This window comes from Musa acuminata, chromosome BXJ1-7 (genome assembly GCF_036884655.1).
Source record: "Musa acuminata AAA Group cultivar baxijiao chromosome BXJ1-7, Cavendish_Baxijiao_AAA, whole genome shotgun sequence".
Lineage (NCBI taxonomy): Eukaryota > Viridiplantae > Streptophyta > Magnoliopsida > Zingiberales > Musaceae > Musa > Musa acuminata.
This window is the reverse complement of record NC_088333.1, coordinates 19,570,398-19,586,339: the sequence shown is the minus strand read 5'-3', so window position 1 is coordinate 19,586,339 and position 15,942 is coordinate 19,570,398.

Sequence of the window (15,942 nt, the reverse complement as noted above, 5' to 3'; positions counted from 1 at the left end):
GTGTGCTGCAATAGCCAATAGAATTCTGATGGATTTTAGCATTGCTACGAGTGAGAAGGTTTCGTCGTAGTCAACACCTTGCCTTTGACGATACCCCTTAGCCATTAGCCTTGCTTTATAGGTCTCTACCTTTCTATCTACTCCAATCTTTTTCTTAAAGATCCACTTGCAACCGATGGGTACAATACCTTCGGGCGCATCAACTAGGTTCCAAACCTTATTGGAGTACATAGAATCCATCTCAGAATTCATGGCTTCTTGCCACTTCCCGGAGTCTATACTCATAATAGCCTCCTCGTAGGTCTGATGATCAATATCCTCAACATCCTCTCCTCTAATATGTCCCACATATCCTTCAGGAGGATGGGATACTCTATCAGACCTGCGTAAAGTTGAAACTTGTGTATTAGGTACCTGAACAGACTCGGGCTGTAGAGTGGTGCTTGAGCATGGTTCTCCAACCTCGCTCAACTCTATCATTCTCCCATTGTCTCCACCAAGAATATGTTCCTTTTCAAGGAACACTGCTCTCTTAGCTATAAAGACCTTTTGGTCCTTGAGATGATAAAAATAATACCCATAAGTTTCCTTGGGGTATCCCACAAATTTGCATCGCCCTGTCCTTGATTCTAACTTATCGGGGTTGTGTCTTTTAACGTGGGTAGGGCAGTCCCAAATCTTAACAACCTTAAGATCAGGCTTCTTCCCTTTCCATAACTCATATGGTGTAGACACTACCGACTTAGTTGGAACTATGTTCAGAAGGTAAGCTGTGATCTCTAGGGCATATCCCTAGAATAAGATGGGTAGGTCAGCGAAACTCATCATGGACCGTACCATATCTAATAGCATACGATTTCTCATTTCAGAGACACCATTGAGCTGAGGTGTATAAGGAGGTGTCCATTGGGATAATATCCCATGATCCTTGAGGAACTGAGTAAACTCTATACTTAAGTACTCACCTCCTCGATCTGATCGAAGAGTTTTGATACTCTTTCTAGTCTGGTTCTCCACCTCATTCTTATACTCTCTGAATTTCTCAAAGGCCTCGGACTTATACTTCATTAAGTACACATATCCATACTTTGAAAAATCATCTAATGAAGTAGGAGTAACCACCAATGATATGAGTTAACATGGGTCCACATACATCACTATGTATGAGTTCCATCAGCTCAGTGGCTCTCTCTCCAATTCCACTAAATGGAGAGTTGGTCAGTTTTTCACGAAGGCAAGGCTCGCAAGTTGCATATGACACATAGTCGAATGGATCTAGATATCCATCATTTAGCAACTTTTGAATCATTCCCTCATGGATATGACCTAGCCTACAATGCCATAGGTATGCACTGTTCACCTCATCTTGTTTCCTCTTAGACACTTACATTCATGATATGTGGAGTAGTGTCTTGCATAAACAAACCTTTATGCAATATTCCTCTCATCAATCTCCCCTCGGCTTTGTTAGAATTTACAATAAATTATAGATGTAATAAGCAATACTGGTATCTAATACCAATGCACTATCATAAAAATCTGCCAATTGGAGATTGATCATGAATGTACCTGAAGCTTCTCCAAGCTTCTATTTCGCCCTTTCTGCAAGATACTCTTTGTAGTTCCTCTTCCAGTGCCCATCTTTACCACAGTGGAAGCACTAGCCTTTGTCCTTTGCTAGGTCTTTCTTAGCAACCTTTGCTTTACCTAGTTTGCCCTTGCCCTTTCCCTTCTTAAGGGACCTTTCTGGTTTCCTTTTCTTTCTAGTCTCACTAGTGTAGAGAACTAGCTTCTCTTTCTTAATAGTACTCTCTACCTCCCTCAACATATTGAGGAGCTCTAGGAGAGTCACCTCAAACTTGTTCATATTAAAATTCATTATGAACTGTGAAAAGGAATCTGGTAGGGACTGAAGCACAATGTCCACACACAAGTTATCCTCTAGGACCATTCCTAGACCTGTGAGTTTCTCTATCCACTCAATCATCTTTAGGACATGGTTCTGAACCGGTGTCCCCTCAGTCATCCTAGCGCAGAAAAGGCTCTTGGATATCTCATATCGTTGAGTCCTTCCCTGTTCCTCAAACAATTTGCGGACATATAGTAGAATGGATCTGGCATCAATCTTTTCATGTTGTCTCTGTAACTCAGGAGTCATAGAGCCCAACATATAGCACTGAGCAAGAGTGGAGTCATCAATGTACTTTACGTAGCGAGCGATCTCATCCTTGTTTACCCCTTATTTAGGCGTAGGCATCACTGTATCAAGGATATACACGATTTTCTCCGCTGTGAGAACAATTCTCAAGTTACGGAGCCAATCCGTATAATTTGGACCAGTGAGGCGGTTGACATCAAGTATGCCACGTAAGGGATTTGAAAGCGACATTTTCTGAAAATAAAGATGCAGCAGAAATGAATAACATGCAGATTTTACAAGAAATAAACTATCAAGATATGGACTTCTATCTTAATATGCTCCGACTATTTCACTAACGAGTCACGCGACACCCTCAGCACGTGAAACAGAAGTCTCCGACAGACTTCTAGTGGGGATCATGATCCAATCAGCATCTTAGTGTAACCTCGAGGGACTCGACCAATCACACTAAGCCTAAAAGGTATGCAACTCTTGCCGATCACTACTCCTTGTGATTCCCGTCCTGTTCGGCCTCCGAATCACCATGGCCTCGAGGGACTCGACCAACCATGATGCTCGGTTAAGTCAACACCTTCGTTACAAGATGAGTCTGATTTGATGATATACCCTCGAGGGACTCGACCAAGCATACCATGCCCTCAGGTCACCGGTGACATCTCTATGTTGTAAGCAAGATAGCAAATCGCGATATAGGTGAGTCTCGAGGGACTCGACCAACTCAACCTACACCGGGAATCGGTTCCTACTTATAACGATGGAAGGCCACGTGGGTCAATCTAATTGCCTCACGTTTACCGACTTAATATTATCGAGAGAGATGTTTCTATGATTTGGTCTCCTAATATGACATGTCACACATATATATATTTAATATATATCTACATCGCATGCAAATATATATACATATCTAGTATGTGTATAAGCAATCTCGCCAGATGATCATGGACCACAACCTAATATGATTAGGCCCGAGCCAGTAGGCCTAATCACTCACATCAAGATCTATGTGTGCAACGGTGCATCTCTATGCCCTGCGACATCTTGATGCATCTTCATGCATCACGATCGTCCGTCTCGTGGGTCCCGCTATCGCATCCACACTCCCGCTGCTCCTCCTCATGTGATTACAACTTAATCATAGGTACGCAGGCCCGACAATAAACGAGAAATATAATGGAGGCTCGCATACCTCAATAATAATAATCACAAGTACACACATCACACGGTCCATGATCATCCGTCCACACATCATACATCACATGTATAAATAATCATTATCATGTAGGACTACTAGATAATAATAAAAATAATAATCAACTAAACCTTTTAATTAATTAATATTTTCTGAAATCAAGGACATGTAGAGAATTTCTCAATTCCTAAGGGTATTTTCATAATTTGGATAAAAGACAGAAACTGGATCCTGATCGAAGCATCCTACGTCACTTAAAACGTAGATTAAAACATAAACACATATCAATTGGTTTCATAATCAAAATACGAGATTCAACAATCTCCCTCTTTTTGATAATGACAACCAATCGACGACGGAGTTAACCTTAACTCCCGAAGTTTAAACAAACTCCACCTATCAATATGCCATATTGATATAAACTCTTGGATTCAAAAATCCAAGCAACATGTCATGATCAAATCATGCATGACATCGACATACTTCTCCCCCTTTGTCATCAACAAAAAGGAGAAGTTCCACTTTCTAGGTGTTTGACATAACAGTTTCAAATCGTTGCATAATAAATCTTCAAGTTCTACCATCATGCAATTTTGCTATCATCATAGATATGCAAGGTAGTAAGATAGCAATTTCTATAACATACAAGCTAGCAAATTTTACAACATTTTTGAACATGCGAGCTAGCAATTTTGAGATGTTCAAGAAAGCAACACTTGCTTCTTAAAATATGCAAGTTGCAAGCTAGCAATTTTTTGCATCTTCTAGCAATTCTTGGTGATGTTCAAGATAGCAATTTCTTCTCTTTTGAGAAGTGTAATTTTTGCTTTCTTCTTGAATTGTGCAAGCTACCAAATTTGCTTTCTAGCACGTTTTGCTCTCGCTTTGTCATTGTCAAAAAGAAGGGAAGTCCCTTTACATCAATTTTCAAATTATGACAAAGGTAAATAGCATAGATGAAAATTCAAGTCATGAATTTCAAAACAATTATTTTATCATGAATATTTCATCATTGCATGCATTATTATCATCATTATCATCATTTACGTCTAAACGCAGATTCGAAAAGATATGAACTTAGAAACTTGTTTGTAAAAGCACAGAAGATAGTTTGCAGTTATAAATCGAATCAGAACGTAAGCATAAATTGCAATGTAAAGATCGTACGAAAACACTGATTTACGTCTGAATGCAGATTCGGAAAGATCAGAACTTAGAGATTTGTTCGTAAAAGCGCAAAGGGCAGTAGCTATGTAGGAGGTTTGCAGTAATTATAAAGTGCTCAAAGTAAAAGCAAACCAGAGATTTAGAGTGGTTCGGTCAGTCTTGACCTACTCCACTTTTGGCTTCCTCTACCGACGAGGTCACCGACGTCAACTAGAGGCCTTCCTTCAATAGGCGAAGGCCAACTGCCCTTTTACAGTTTCACTCCTTTTGACGGGCTCAGGAGACAACCCTTACATAACCTTTCTCTCCTCTCTTTACAACTCAAAACTTGAAGAACAGAGGGAGGAGAACTTTAGGCCTTAACCACAATTTTGAGCTCTAAAAATCACATAAAAGATCAAGATTTCGGTGTCTTTCTCTTTTCTTTCTGTGCTGAATGGGTGGGGTATTTATAGGCCCCAACCCAGTTCAAATTTGGAGCTCAAAACCATCAAATCCCGGAATTCCGGGATCAGGCGGTTGCACCTCCTGACTGGAGAGGTTGCACCGCCTGGCAGAGCTCGGAGACTGAGCCCAGGCGGTTGCACCTCTCTGTCAGGGGCGGTTGCACCGCCTGAGTCTGGCTCGGTGTCTGAGCCCCAAGCGGTGTCACCTCCTGACTGAGGCGGTTGCACCTCTCCTGCCAGAGCTCGAAGACCGAGCTCAGGCGGTGCTACCTCTGTCAGGGGAGGTTGCACCGCCCAGTCTCGCTCGGAGATTGAGCCCAAGCGGTGCCACCTCCTGCCTAGGGCGGTTGCACCGCCCAGCTTCGCTGGGAGATCCTCTCCTGGGCGGTGCTACCTCCAACCCTGGCGGTGCCACCTCTTTCACTATTTCAGCTCACTTGGTTTCGCTCCAAACTTGGTCCAAACCAGTCCGAACTTGGGCCTAATTGGCCCCTAGTTGGGTTATAGGATTAACACCTAATCCTAACCCTAATTAACGTGCTAACTATGAATTTAAAGACATTTTCTAAGCTATTACAAAGTTCGCAAGTCAAGACTTCTTCTGGCAAGCTTCCGGCAAACTTCCGACGGTCTTCCGATGAACTCTCGGAAACCATTCTGCGGACTCCCGGCAAGCTCCTAGACTTCACGATTTGATCTTAGCGAGTTCCAACGAGCTTCTTTGGCAAGCTTCGATCTTTCTCGGTGAGCTCCGTGAACTTCCAACGAACCTTCCGGTGAGCTTCCGAAAAACCCTTCGGCAAGCTCCCAACTCATTCTCAGCTAGTTCCGGTAGCATTCCCGACGAACCTTCGGACTTCCGTCGAACTCTCGAACTCGCAACAAATCCTTCGCGCTTGACTCCGACACTTTGTTTCGCTTTATGTCTTCATCGTTATCATAGTTAATCCTGCACAACAAAAACAAAACTTTGATCGAGACAATTAATCCTAAGCAATTAACCAAGTTGTCCGACATGTCATTGGTCCCTCGACGTTTCGTCCGATTCTTCGGCGCATCGTCCTCTCCTACAGCCTATTGCCCAATCGGCCAGTTGACTCTGCAACTCCGATATCATTGGCACAATACCCGCTCTTCTTGGTCCGATGCCCGATTCCACGGCCCGAAGCCTTCTGTCGATACGTCGACTGATCCACCGGCCCGACATCCATTCTTCTGACATGTTCCTTCGGCACAACATGATTTTCCTGCTTTAATTGTCTCATCCTGATCAAAGCATCCTGCGTCACTCAAACCGCAGATTAAATCATAAACATATATCAAGTAGTTTCATCATCAAAATACGAGATTCAACAGTACCACCACCATTACTGGGGGATCCCACCGCCATTACTCGACAGCATCACTACTTGACAAAGCTCGGAAAACGAGCTTTGGCAGTACCACCGCTTGACAGGGGCAGTACCACCGTTGGCAGCAATAACTACAAGTGGTACCACCGCCCAATCTGGGTGGTACCACCACCCAATCTGGGCAGTACCACCACACAAATTTCCTGGGGCACTGCTTTCCTGGCGGTGCCCACCGCAGGCCAAGAATTCAGGGGCTGAATTGGGTGCTCAATTCGGCCCAATTCAGCCCTATTAATGGCCCAATTAGTCCCTAATTAAATTAGTGGGATTACCTCCCAATCCTAACTTAATTTAAGCTCTAACTATCACAATTAAGACATGTTTATTGCACTTCTTGTTCTAATGCATCAATTGCTCTTCCGACGAGCTTCTGGCGTACTTCCGGCGAACATTTGACGAACTCTCGGCAATGCTCCGGCAGACTCCCGGTAGGCTCCTGGACTTTGCGATGATCTTCTTGGCAAGTTCTGAGGAGCTTCTTTGGCAAGCTCCTGGACTTCTCGGTTGGTTTCGGTAGAACTTCCAACGAACGTTTGGACTTCTGACGAACTCTCGAACTCCCAATGAGATCTCGATCTTGACGCTGGCACAATACCTTTTTTATGTCTTACTGCTATCGTAGTTAATCCTGCACACTTTTCTTAACATATAGATTAGATCAAACAATTTACAATTGACTTCATCATCAAAATCTGAGATTCAACACCCTCTTAGTGCCGACTCATTCATAACAGTTAGTATCAGAGCCACGTTATTTTTCATTTAGTTTAACACTCAAGAGAAATGGCTTTTTTCGGATTTCAAGAAGGTTTTTCAATTTGTCGTCCTCCTATGTTCAATGGGATGGACTAAACTTATTGGAAAACTCAAATGAGAGTTTTCTTACTTTCTATAGATTTAAACTTATTGAATATCTTTGAAAATGGATTTCACAAGTCTTCTACTCCAATAAACAAATGGGATGATTTGGAGAAAAAAATATTTTATTTAAATGCTAGAGCTATGAATGCTCTATTTTGCGCCTAAGACAAAAATGAATTCAATCGGGTTTCTACTTGCAAAATGACTTTTGACATTTAGCACACTCTTGAAATCACACACGAAGGTACTAGTAGTGTTAAAGACTCTAAAATAAATATTTTGATGCATGATTTTGAACTATTTCGAATGAAACCAAATGAGACTATTAGAGACATATACACCTATTTTATGGATGTTGTCAATAGTCTAAAAGCTCTTGGTAAAAGTTTTTCGAATTTTGAACTTGTTAATAAAGTTTTACAATCTCTTTCTAAAACTTGGAACTCTAAAGCAACGGTCATTCAAGAGGCCAAGGATTTGAATACAATTCAAATTCAAAAACTTATCGGGTTGTTAATAACCTATGAAATGACCTACAATGCTCATAAAGAGCTTGAGAACAACCTTTTAAAGAATAGGAAGGATTTGACATTAGAACAAATGAAGACCACTTGAGCGAAAGCTCAAGTGATGATGAACTTAAACTTCTCACTATAAAACTTAAAAAAGTTCAGTAAACAAGAATTAAAAAATAAAAATAAACTGAAAAAGAAGTTGCTAAAGAAGAAGAGAGCACTCAAAGTGATTTGGGACGAAACGAGTGCATCCGAAGAAGAGGAGCAAACCGATGAAGACGAAATGATAAACTTCGCCTTGGTGACTCTCGACAATGAGGTAAACAACTCAAACGAAACTCCTTTACTTTATTTCGAAATTATATAATATTTTTCACGAGTTATTTTTAAATTAGTTAGTAAAAAAATTAAAAAAATTATTTCATGCATTTTTTTCTAGATATTTTAAAAATTTTGAGCATGACAATTGCATGATAACTCCTAGCACTAAGATTCACTTAAAAAGAAAAACGTATTAATACAACAAACAAAATATTTTTGATTGAAAATACCTTATGTTCAATGGAATCATGATTGATGTTTTAATGACATATTAATGTAAGACGTAATGAAAATGTTAAAAGATTTTGTATCATTCTTGATGATTTTATATTATCCATGAGGATTTGAAGTAATGATGATTTTTGGATCATTTATGATTTATTGATCTTGATGATTTCGATAATAAAATTTATTTTTCGGTTTTAATCAATGATGCATAATGATCGTACTTAATGAGTTTATTTTTTTAAATTATACATGATGATTCTTGTGATTTATGAATCTTTGTCGTAATGAAAGTTCTTTTTTGTTTTAAATGTTATGCTTGTTTTTATTTGGTATAAAAAATTGGGCATGTTTATATGAAATCAATCATATGAATTGAAACACTAAAAAGAGGAAAGCTTTCTACTTAAAAAATTTCTCTACTTTATCAATTTTTCACTAAGAGATTGATAAAGTTATTTATGCCATTTTGAATCTCTTGAAAGTGATTTTGATGATTTGTTGATTTGAATATAGATGAGTTTCATCTAACCATGATATTTATCTTAATTTCTCAATATTTATAGCTTGAGATTTACCTATATAAATCAAGATCATTTATTCTCGATGTTTCTTTTTGCTATCTACCATCCAAATGAATCATGATTTACATGAATTGAGATCCTTTATGTGTTCTCTCATGACACATTTTGCTATAGGAATGTCTTTATCTATATTATGATCTTGTTTTCTCGATATTGATACTTAAAAATTTTCTTATAAATTTTTGAAATTATAACAAGAGATTTTTTTATGAATCAAGATCATTTACTATGATTCTTATTTTCGCTATTTGAGTTATCCAAAAAGAATTATAATTTGTCTTTTGATATTCATAATTTAGCTTTATGAATTGTATACCTCATCACCAAGTAAAACTTACTTGATATGCTTTCAAACACTTACATTGTTGAATGATTCTCCTTTTTGCCTATGACAAAGGGGGAGAAAATAAATTATTTATTTTTGGTATCATGCATAAAGTAAGGATGATATGTAAGGTTTTGAAATTGTGTATATTTTAATTTGAAACTATAATGATGCACAAACATATTGAAATAAGATTGAAACTTTACCTTTATCATAATTTAAAATTTATTGTAAAAGAAAAAAGAATTATAAATTTATATTCTTCCCTTCTTTTTGACAATGACAAAGGGGGAGATAAAATTTGCTTGCTTGCACAATTCAAGAAGATGTAAAAACATGCTAGCTTGCTCATCTCAAAAGAGAAGCAAAGATTGCTAACTTGCATATTTTAAGATTCAAAAGTTGCTTTCTTGAACATCTCAAATATTGCTAGCTTACATTTTCTAAAATGATGTAAAAAATTTTTGCATGATGTAAAACGTATTAGAATTGTTAGCTTGAACATTGTAAAGGAAGCAAAAATTGCATTTCTCAAAAAAGAAGAAAGAACTTGCTATCTTGAATATCACATTTCAAAAGATGCAAAAATTTGCCAACTTTCATATGTGTAAAATTTGCTAGCTAGCATATTCCAAAATTATGTAAAACTTACTAAATTTGCTAGCTTGCAAATTGCATGAAGAAAGAATTGCTAGAAACGCAAAAATGCTAGCTTACTTGTTTCAAGTAGATGCAAAACTTGCTAGCTTGCATGATGATAAATGCAATGATTTAAACTTGCATATCTAAAAACTTGCCAAGTGGCACTTCTTTTTATTGATGACAAAGGGGGAAAAGTTATAATAACAATCATGCATAGAATGATATATTAAAATTTTGATTATGCATGATTTTATGATGACATGTTACTTGGATTAATGATTAAAATTACCTTGACTTGAATTCCTTTATATGGACCTTTGCAAGGGGATAGTGCAAAGCCCACAACTATGATAGATGATGAGTGGAAGAGGTTAGATCGAAAAATGATCAAGTTTATTCGATAGTGGCTTAACGATAGTGTCTTTCACCATATTTCTATTGAAAGTTCTACATACTTTCTCTGAAAAAGTTAGAGGATCTCTATGAAAGAAAAACGGTTTACAATAAAGCTTTCTTAATCAGAAAACTTATGAACCTAAAATATAAAAATGGTGCTTCATAGTATTACTAACCAGTTATCCTTTATAAAAATATCTCTTGATGATGAGTTATAGACATTGTTACTTCTCAATTCACTACTAGAAAGTTGGGAGACACTAGTAGTTTTCCTTAGTAATTTTGTGCTAGATGGTGTTATCACTATTAGTCAAGCAACAAGTAGTTTGTTGAATAAAGAGTTGAGAAGAAAGAATCCAGTAACATCTCAGATTTATTCATAGATAGTTATCTCAAAGAACAGATGAATGTCAAAATCCAAGGATAGAAGTGGTTCAGACATGGGTAGAAACAAGTCAACATCAAGAAAAGATAATATTTCCTATAACTATGGTGAGAAAGGACATTACTAGAATCAATGCAAGCAACCTAAGAAGAATAAGAAAAAAGAAAAAGAAGTAGAGCCTACAGAATCGAAAGATAATACCACAACTATAGTGTAGACTGTAGTGTAGGGTGGTAATTATTTGATTTTGTCTCCTTCTGACGATATTTTTTCTTGTGTGTGTCAGAATCTTAAATGGGCGATTGATACAGGTGCTTCTTATCATGCTACACCATAGAGGGAGTTCTTTGCTACCTATAGGTCTAGAAATTTTGGTGTTGTCAAGATGGGCAACTATGGCACGACAAACATCATTGGCATAGGTGATATTCACATAATGACCAACCTTAGCTGTAAGTTGGTACGTAAGGATATGAGGCATAGGTTGACTTAAGGTTGAATTTAATTTCAATTGGAAGGCTAGATGATGAAGACTTTAATAACATATTTCACATAGGGCAATAAAAGCTCAGTAAGGGTTCCCTTATTATGGCTAGTGGGAAGAAATGTCATACTTTGTATAGATTGTAAGGTAAATTTTATGGTGAGCAGTTAAATGATAAATGATATAGAGAAAGAGTTCAGTATTGAGTTGTGGCATAGGCAACTATGACACATGAGCAAGAAGGGGCTGCAAGTTCTTTTCAAGAAAAAGGTATTGTCATACCTCAAAAGTATACGTTTGAACCCTTATATTGATTATTTTGCTGGTAAACAACACAAAGTTTTAGTTGCTAGTCTTGCTTTATCTAGAAAAATACATGTCTTGTACCATGTTTATATAAATGTATATGTCCTTCGAGGACAAAAAGTCCTGGTAGATCTATTAATGTTCCTAGCATCAGTGGTGCACTTTACTTTGACACTTTTATATATGACTTTTCTAGGAAATTTTGGGCCTAAGCTATGAAGACCAAAGATAAGGTTATTAATGTCTTCAAAGAGTTCCATGTTAGAGTTGAAAAGGAGACAAAAAAGCAATTGAAATGCATAAGATCAAATAATGGTGGTGAGTACACAAGATTATTTGATTATTATTACAAGTCATATGGTATCCAACATAAGATGACAATTCCTGGTACATCTTAGTATAATACAATTGTAGAGAGGATGAATCGCACCATCATGGAAAAGATCATATGTATGCTTTTATAGGCTAAGCTACCCAAAATGTTTTGGGATGAGGCTTTGCGGACTATAGTTGATGTGATCAACTTGTCACCTTGTATAGTCCTAGATGGTGACGTTGTAGAGCATATATAGTCAGGAAAAGATGTTCCCTAGAGGCATTTGAGAGTATTTGGTTATCATGCACTTGTACATGTTCCAGACAATGAGAGGTCTAAGCTAGATGGTAAGACAAAAGAATATTTTTTCTTAGCTACTTATATGATCAATTTGGTTACAAGCTTTGGGATCCAGAAAAACAGAATGTGTTGTTTAGAAGTAGAGATATGGTCTTCTTTGAGGATCAAGTCCTTGAGGATTTGAAGGAGGCACCAACCAAGACTTCTATAGAATGATTAGTAGATTGCGACCCAGTTAGTCCTTCAGTATATCAGGGTGATGGGGGAGATGTGTAGGAAGATGGTGTAGAGCCCGATGTTGATCTACCTACAAGACATGTTAAGCAAGAAGAAGTTGGGGAGCAACATCTCACAGAACCTTGATTGAGAAGATCTTCTAGACAACGTCAACCTTCCAAAAGATACTCTACAAATGAGTATGCGATGCTTACTGATGCAGGTGAACTAGAGAATTACCATGAAGCAATTGAAAGTGAGTAGAAAAAGAAATGGTTAATTGCTATGCCAGAAGAGAAGGATGCTCTTGTTGAATCTCGGATTTTAATGATAAAATCAATTGATAAATTATTGATCAAATCCATATGTTGAGAAGCGTGTTAAAGGATTAACTATGATAATAAATAAGGCATAAAGCATATGTTGGGTCGGAGTCAAAGATCATATGATATGTTAAAGATTCGGATGATGTGTTGGAAGTTCATCGAGAGTTCATCGAGAGCTCGCCGAGAGTTCGTCGGGAGTTCGCTGAGGTTTTGTCAGGAGTTCACCAAGAATTCATCGGGAGTTCGCCAAAAGCTTGTCGAAAGTTCACTAAAAGTTCGTCGAGACTTCGCCGGAAGAATAATTGACATACCAAACAAAGATTACTTAGTTAATGCCTTAATTGATATAGTTAAAACTTAGATTGAGTTAGGATTGGGAAGTAATCTCACTAACTCAATGAGGAGCCAACTAGGTCCAAAACAGGACTGAGTTGGGCCGGATGGATGGCCCACTTGACCACTTGGAGCCATGTCAGGCGGTGGCCTGAGGCTCAACCTACCAAGTGGTTTGAGCAGTGGTACCGCCCAGACTAGGCGGTGGTAACGTCGACAGTTAATGCTAGCAAGCGGTGGTACCGCCTAGCAGCACCTACTATGCGATGGTACAGTTAGGATCAAGAGTAGCACTAAGAGAGGGGGGGGGGTGAATTAGTGTAGTGAAAAAATTACGTCGATTTGAAAATCTTCGTAAGATAAAATTTTATTCTAACGAAAACCATTTCGCTTTTCTTAAATGAGTAGAGAAGAGGGGATTAGATAGTTTGTAATGAAGTAAAGATGAATTTAGTAAAGAGATTAAGCAGTAAGGAATGAACACACTAGAATTTATAGTGGTTCGGTCATTGTGACCTACATCTACTTCTGATTCCTCCTCCGTCGAGATCATTGGCATCCACTAATAGTCTTCCTTCAATAGGCGAAGACCAACCACCTCTTTACAATGCTTTCTCCTTTTCACGGGTTTAGGAGATAACCCTTACAAGCCTCACACCTCATCTTGGATAATTACAAAGTAAAAGAGAGGGAGGTGGAGGACTCATCTCACTTTTATAACACTTTTAACACCCTAACACATAGAGTTTTTTTTTTCACACTTTGATTACACTATGTTACCTTTTCATGCAGAAAATGGTGGGGTATTTATAGGCCATAATGGCTTCAATATTGGAGCCAAAAAGTGTCTCATCCCAGATTTTCTGGGTACTGGCAATACCACCGCTTGACACTTTGACACTGAGCGGTACCACTACCTAGTTTGACAGTACCACCACCTGGTAGGTAGCAACTATCGATAATACCACCGCTCAGACCACTTGGGAGACCATTCCCTAGGCGATTCCACCGCCCAATCTAGCGGTACCACCACTAGATAAGGTCCAGCAACTTGGTTGGGCCTTGAATCCGGCCCAAACTATTGAATCTTGGATTTTGATGATGAAATCAATTGGTAAAGTGTTTGATCTAATCTATATATTGAGATAAGTATGCAGGATTAACTACGATAACAGTAAGGTATAAAGCAGATATTGGGTCGGAGTCAAAGATCGAATGATACGTCGAAGATTCGGACGATGTGCCAGAAGTTTGCTGGAAGCTCGCCAAGAGTTCATCGAGAGCTCACCTAGAGTTCATCGAGAGTTCGCTGAGAGTTCATCGGGAATTCGTTGGAAGTTCACTGGAAGTTTGCAGAGAAGTTTGCCGGAAGATCGCCGAAAGAACAATCGATATACCGGACAAAGATTACTTGTTTAAATGTCTTAATTATCATAATTAGTTTGTAAGTTGAGTTAGGATTGGGAGGTAATCCCACTAACTCAGTTAGGGGCCAATTGGGCCTTTAACAAGGCTGAACTAGGCCAGTTGAACAACCCATTCAGCACTTGAAGTCACGACCGGCGGTGGAAACACTAGGGCCGGCGACGACACCGCTTGGTGACTCAATCTCCCAAGTCGTTTGGGCAGTGGTACCGCTGGCAGTTAATGCTGCCAGGTGGTGGTACCGCCTTTGTCAAGCAATGGTACCGGCTAGACTGAACGGTGGTACTGCCCAATGTTAGTCTACAGGCGATAGTACCGCCCAATAATGGCGGAGGTATCGTTAATACCCTGAAATCAAGGGACGTGACACTTTTTGGCTCCAATTTTGAAGCCATTGGGGCCTATAAATACCCCACCCTTTTCTGCATGAAAGGACATGAAAGTGTGAACAATATATTGAAATCTTTAGGTGTTAAAAGTGTTGTAAAAGTGAATTGAGTCCTTCTCCTCCTGTTTTAGTATTATGATCATTCAAAGAGAGGTGTGAGGCTTGTAAGGGTTATCTCCTAAACTCATGAAAATGAGAAAGCATTGTAAAGAGGTGGATGGTCTTCACCTATTGAAGGTATACCATTAGTGGATGCCAGTGACCTCGATGGAGGAGGAATAGAAAGTGAATATAGGTCACAAAGACCGAACCACTATAAATTCTAGTTTGCATTTCTATTATTGTCATTTACTTTGCAATTGCTTCACTTCCTCCTTACTTGGATTTCACCACCCTTACAAACAAACACGCTTTCAAGTTATCTTCTGACAAAGATTTTTAAACTGATGCTTTTATCTGCTGCACTAATTCACCCCCCCTCTTAGTGCCGACTCGATCATAACAATTGGTATCAGAGCTTGGTCACTCTCGTTTAATTTGAAACCTAAGAGAGATGGTATTTGACGGTAACCAAGAGGGTCATTCAATTACACGTCTACCCATGTTCAATGGGATGGATTACACATATTGAAAGACTAGAATGAGGATTTTTTTAATTTCTCTGAATTTTGAGTTATGGAACATTGTGAAAAATGGCTTTCAAAAGTCTTCTCTTCCAATGAATGATTGGAATAAATTGGAGAAAAAGACTTTTGCTTTAAATGCCAAGGCTATGAATGCCTTGTTTTGTGCTTTAGATAAAAACGAGTTCAATCGAGTATCTATTTGTGAAACAGCTTTTGATATTTGGCACACACTCGAAATCACTCACGAAGGCACTAGTAGAGTAAAGGAGTCAAAGATAAATCTTTTATTTCATACTTATGAGTTATTTTAGATGAAGCCAAGCAAAACTATTATCGGCACGTACACTTATTTTACGGATGTTGCCAATAGTTTAAAAGCTCTTGGCAAATATTTTTCGAACTTTGAACTTGTTAATAAAATCTTGAGATTCCTTCCAAAGAGTTGGGACCCTAAAGTAATGGTCATTCAAGAGGTCAAGGATTTAAATAACTTCCATCTCGATGAACTTATTGGGTCACTAATGACATATGAGATGACTTGCAATGCTTATGAAGAGCTTGAGAACAACCTTCTAAAGAACAGGAAGGAT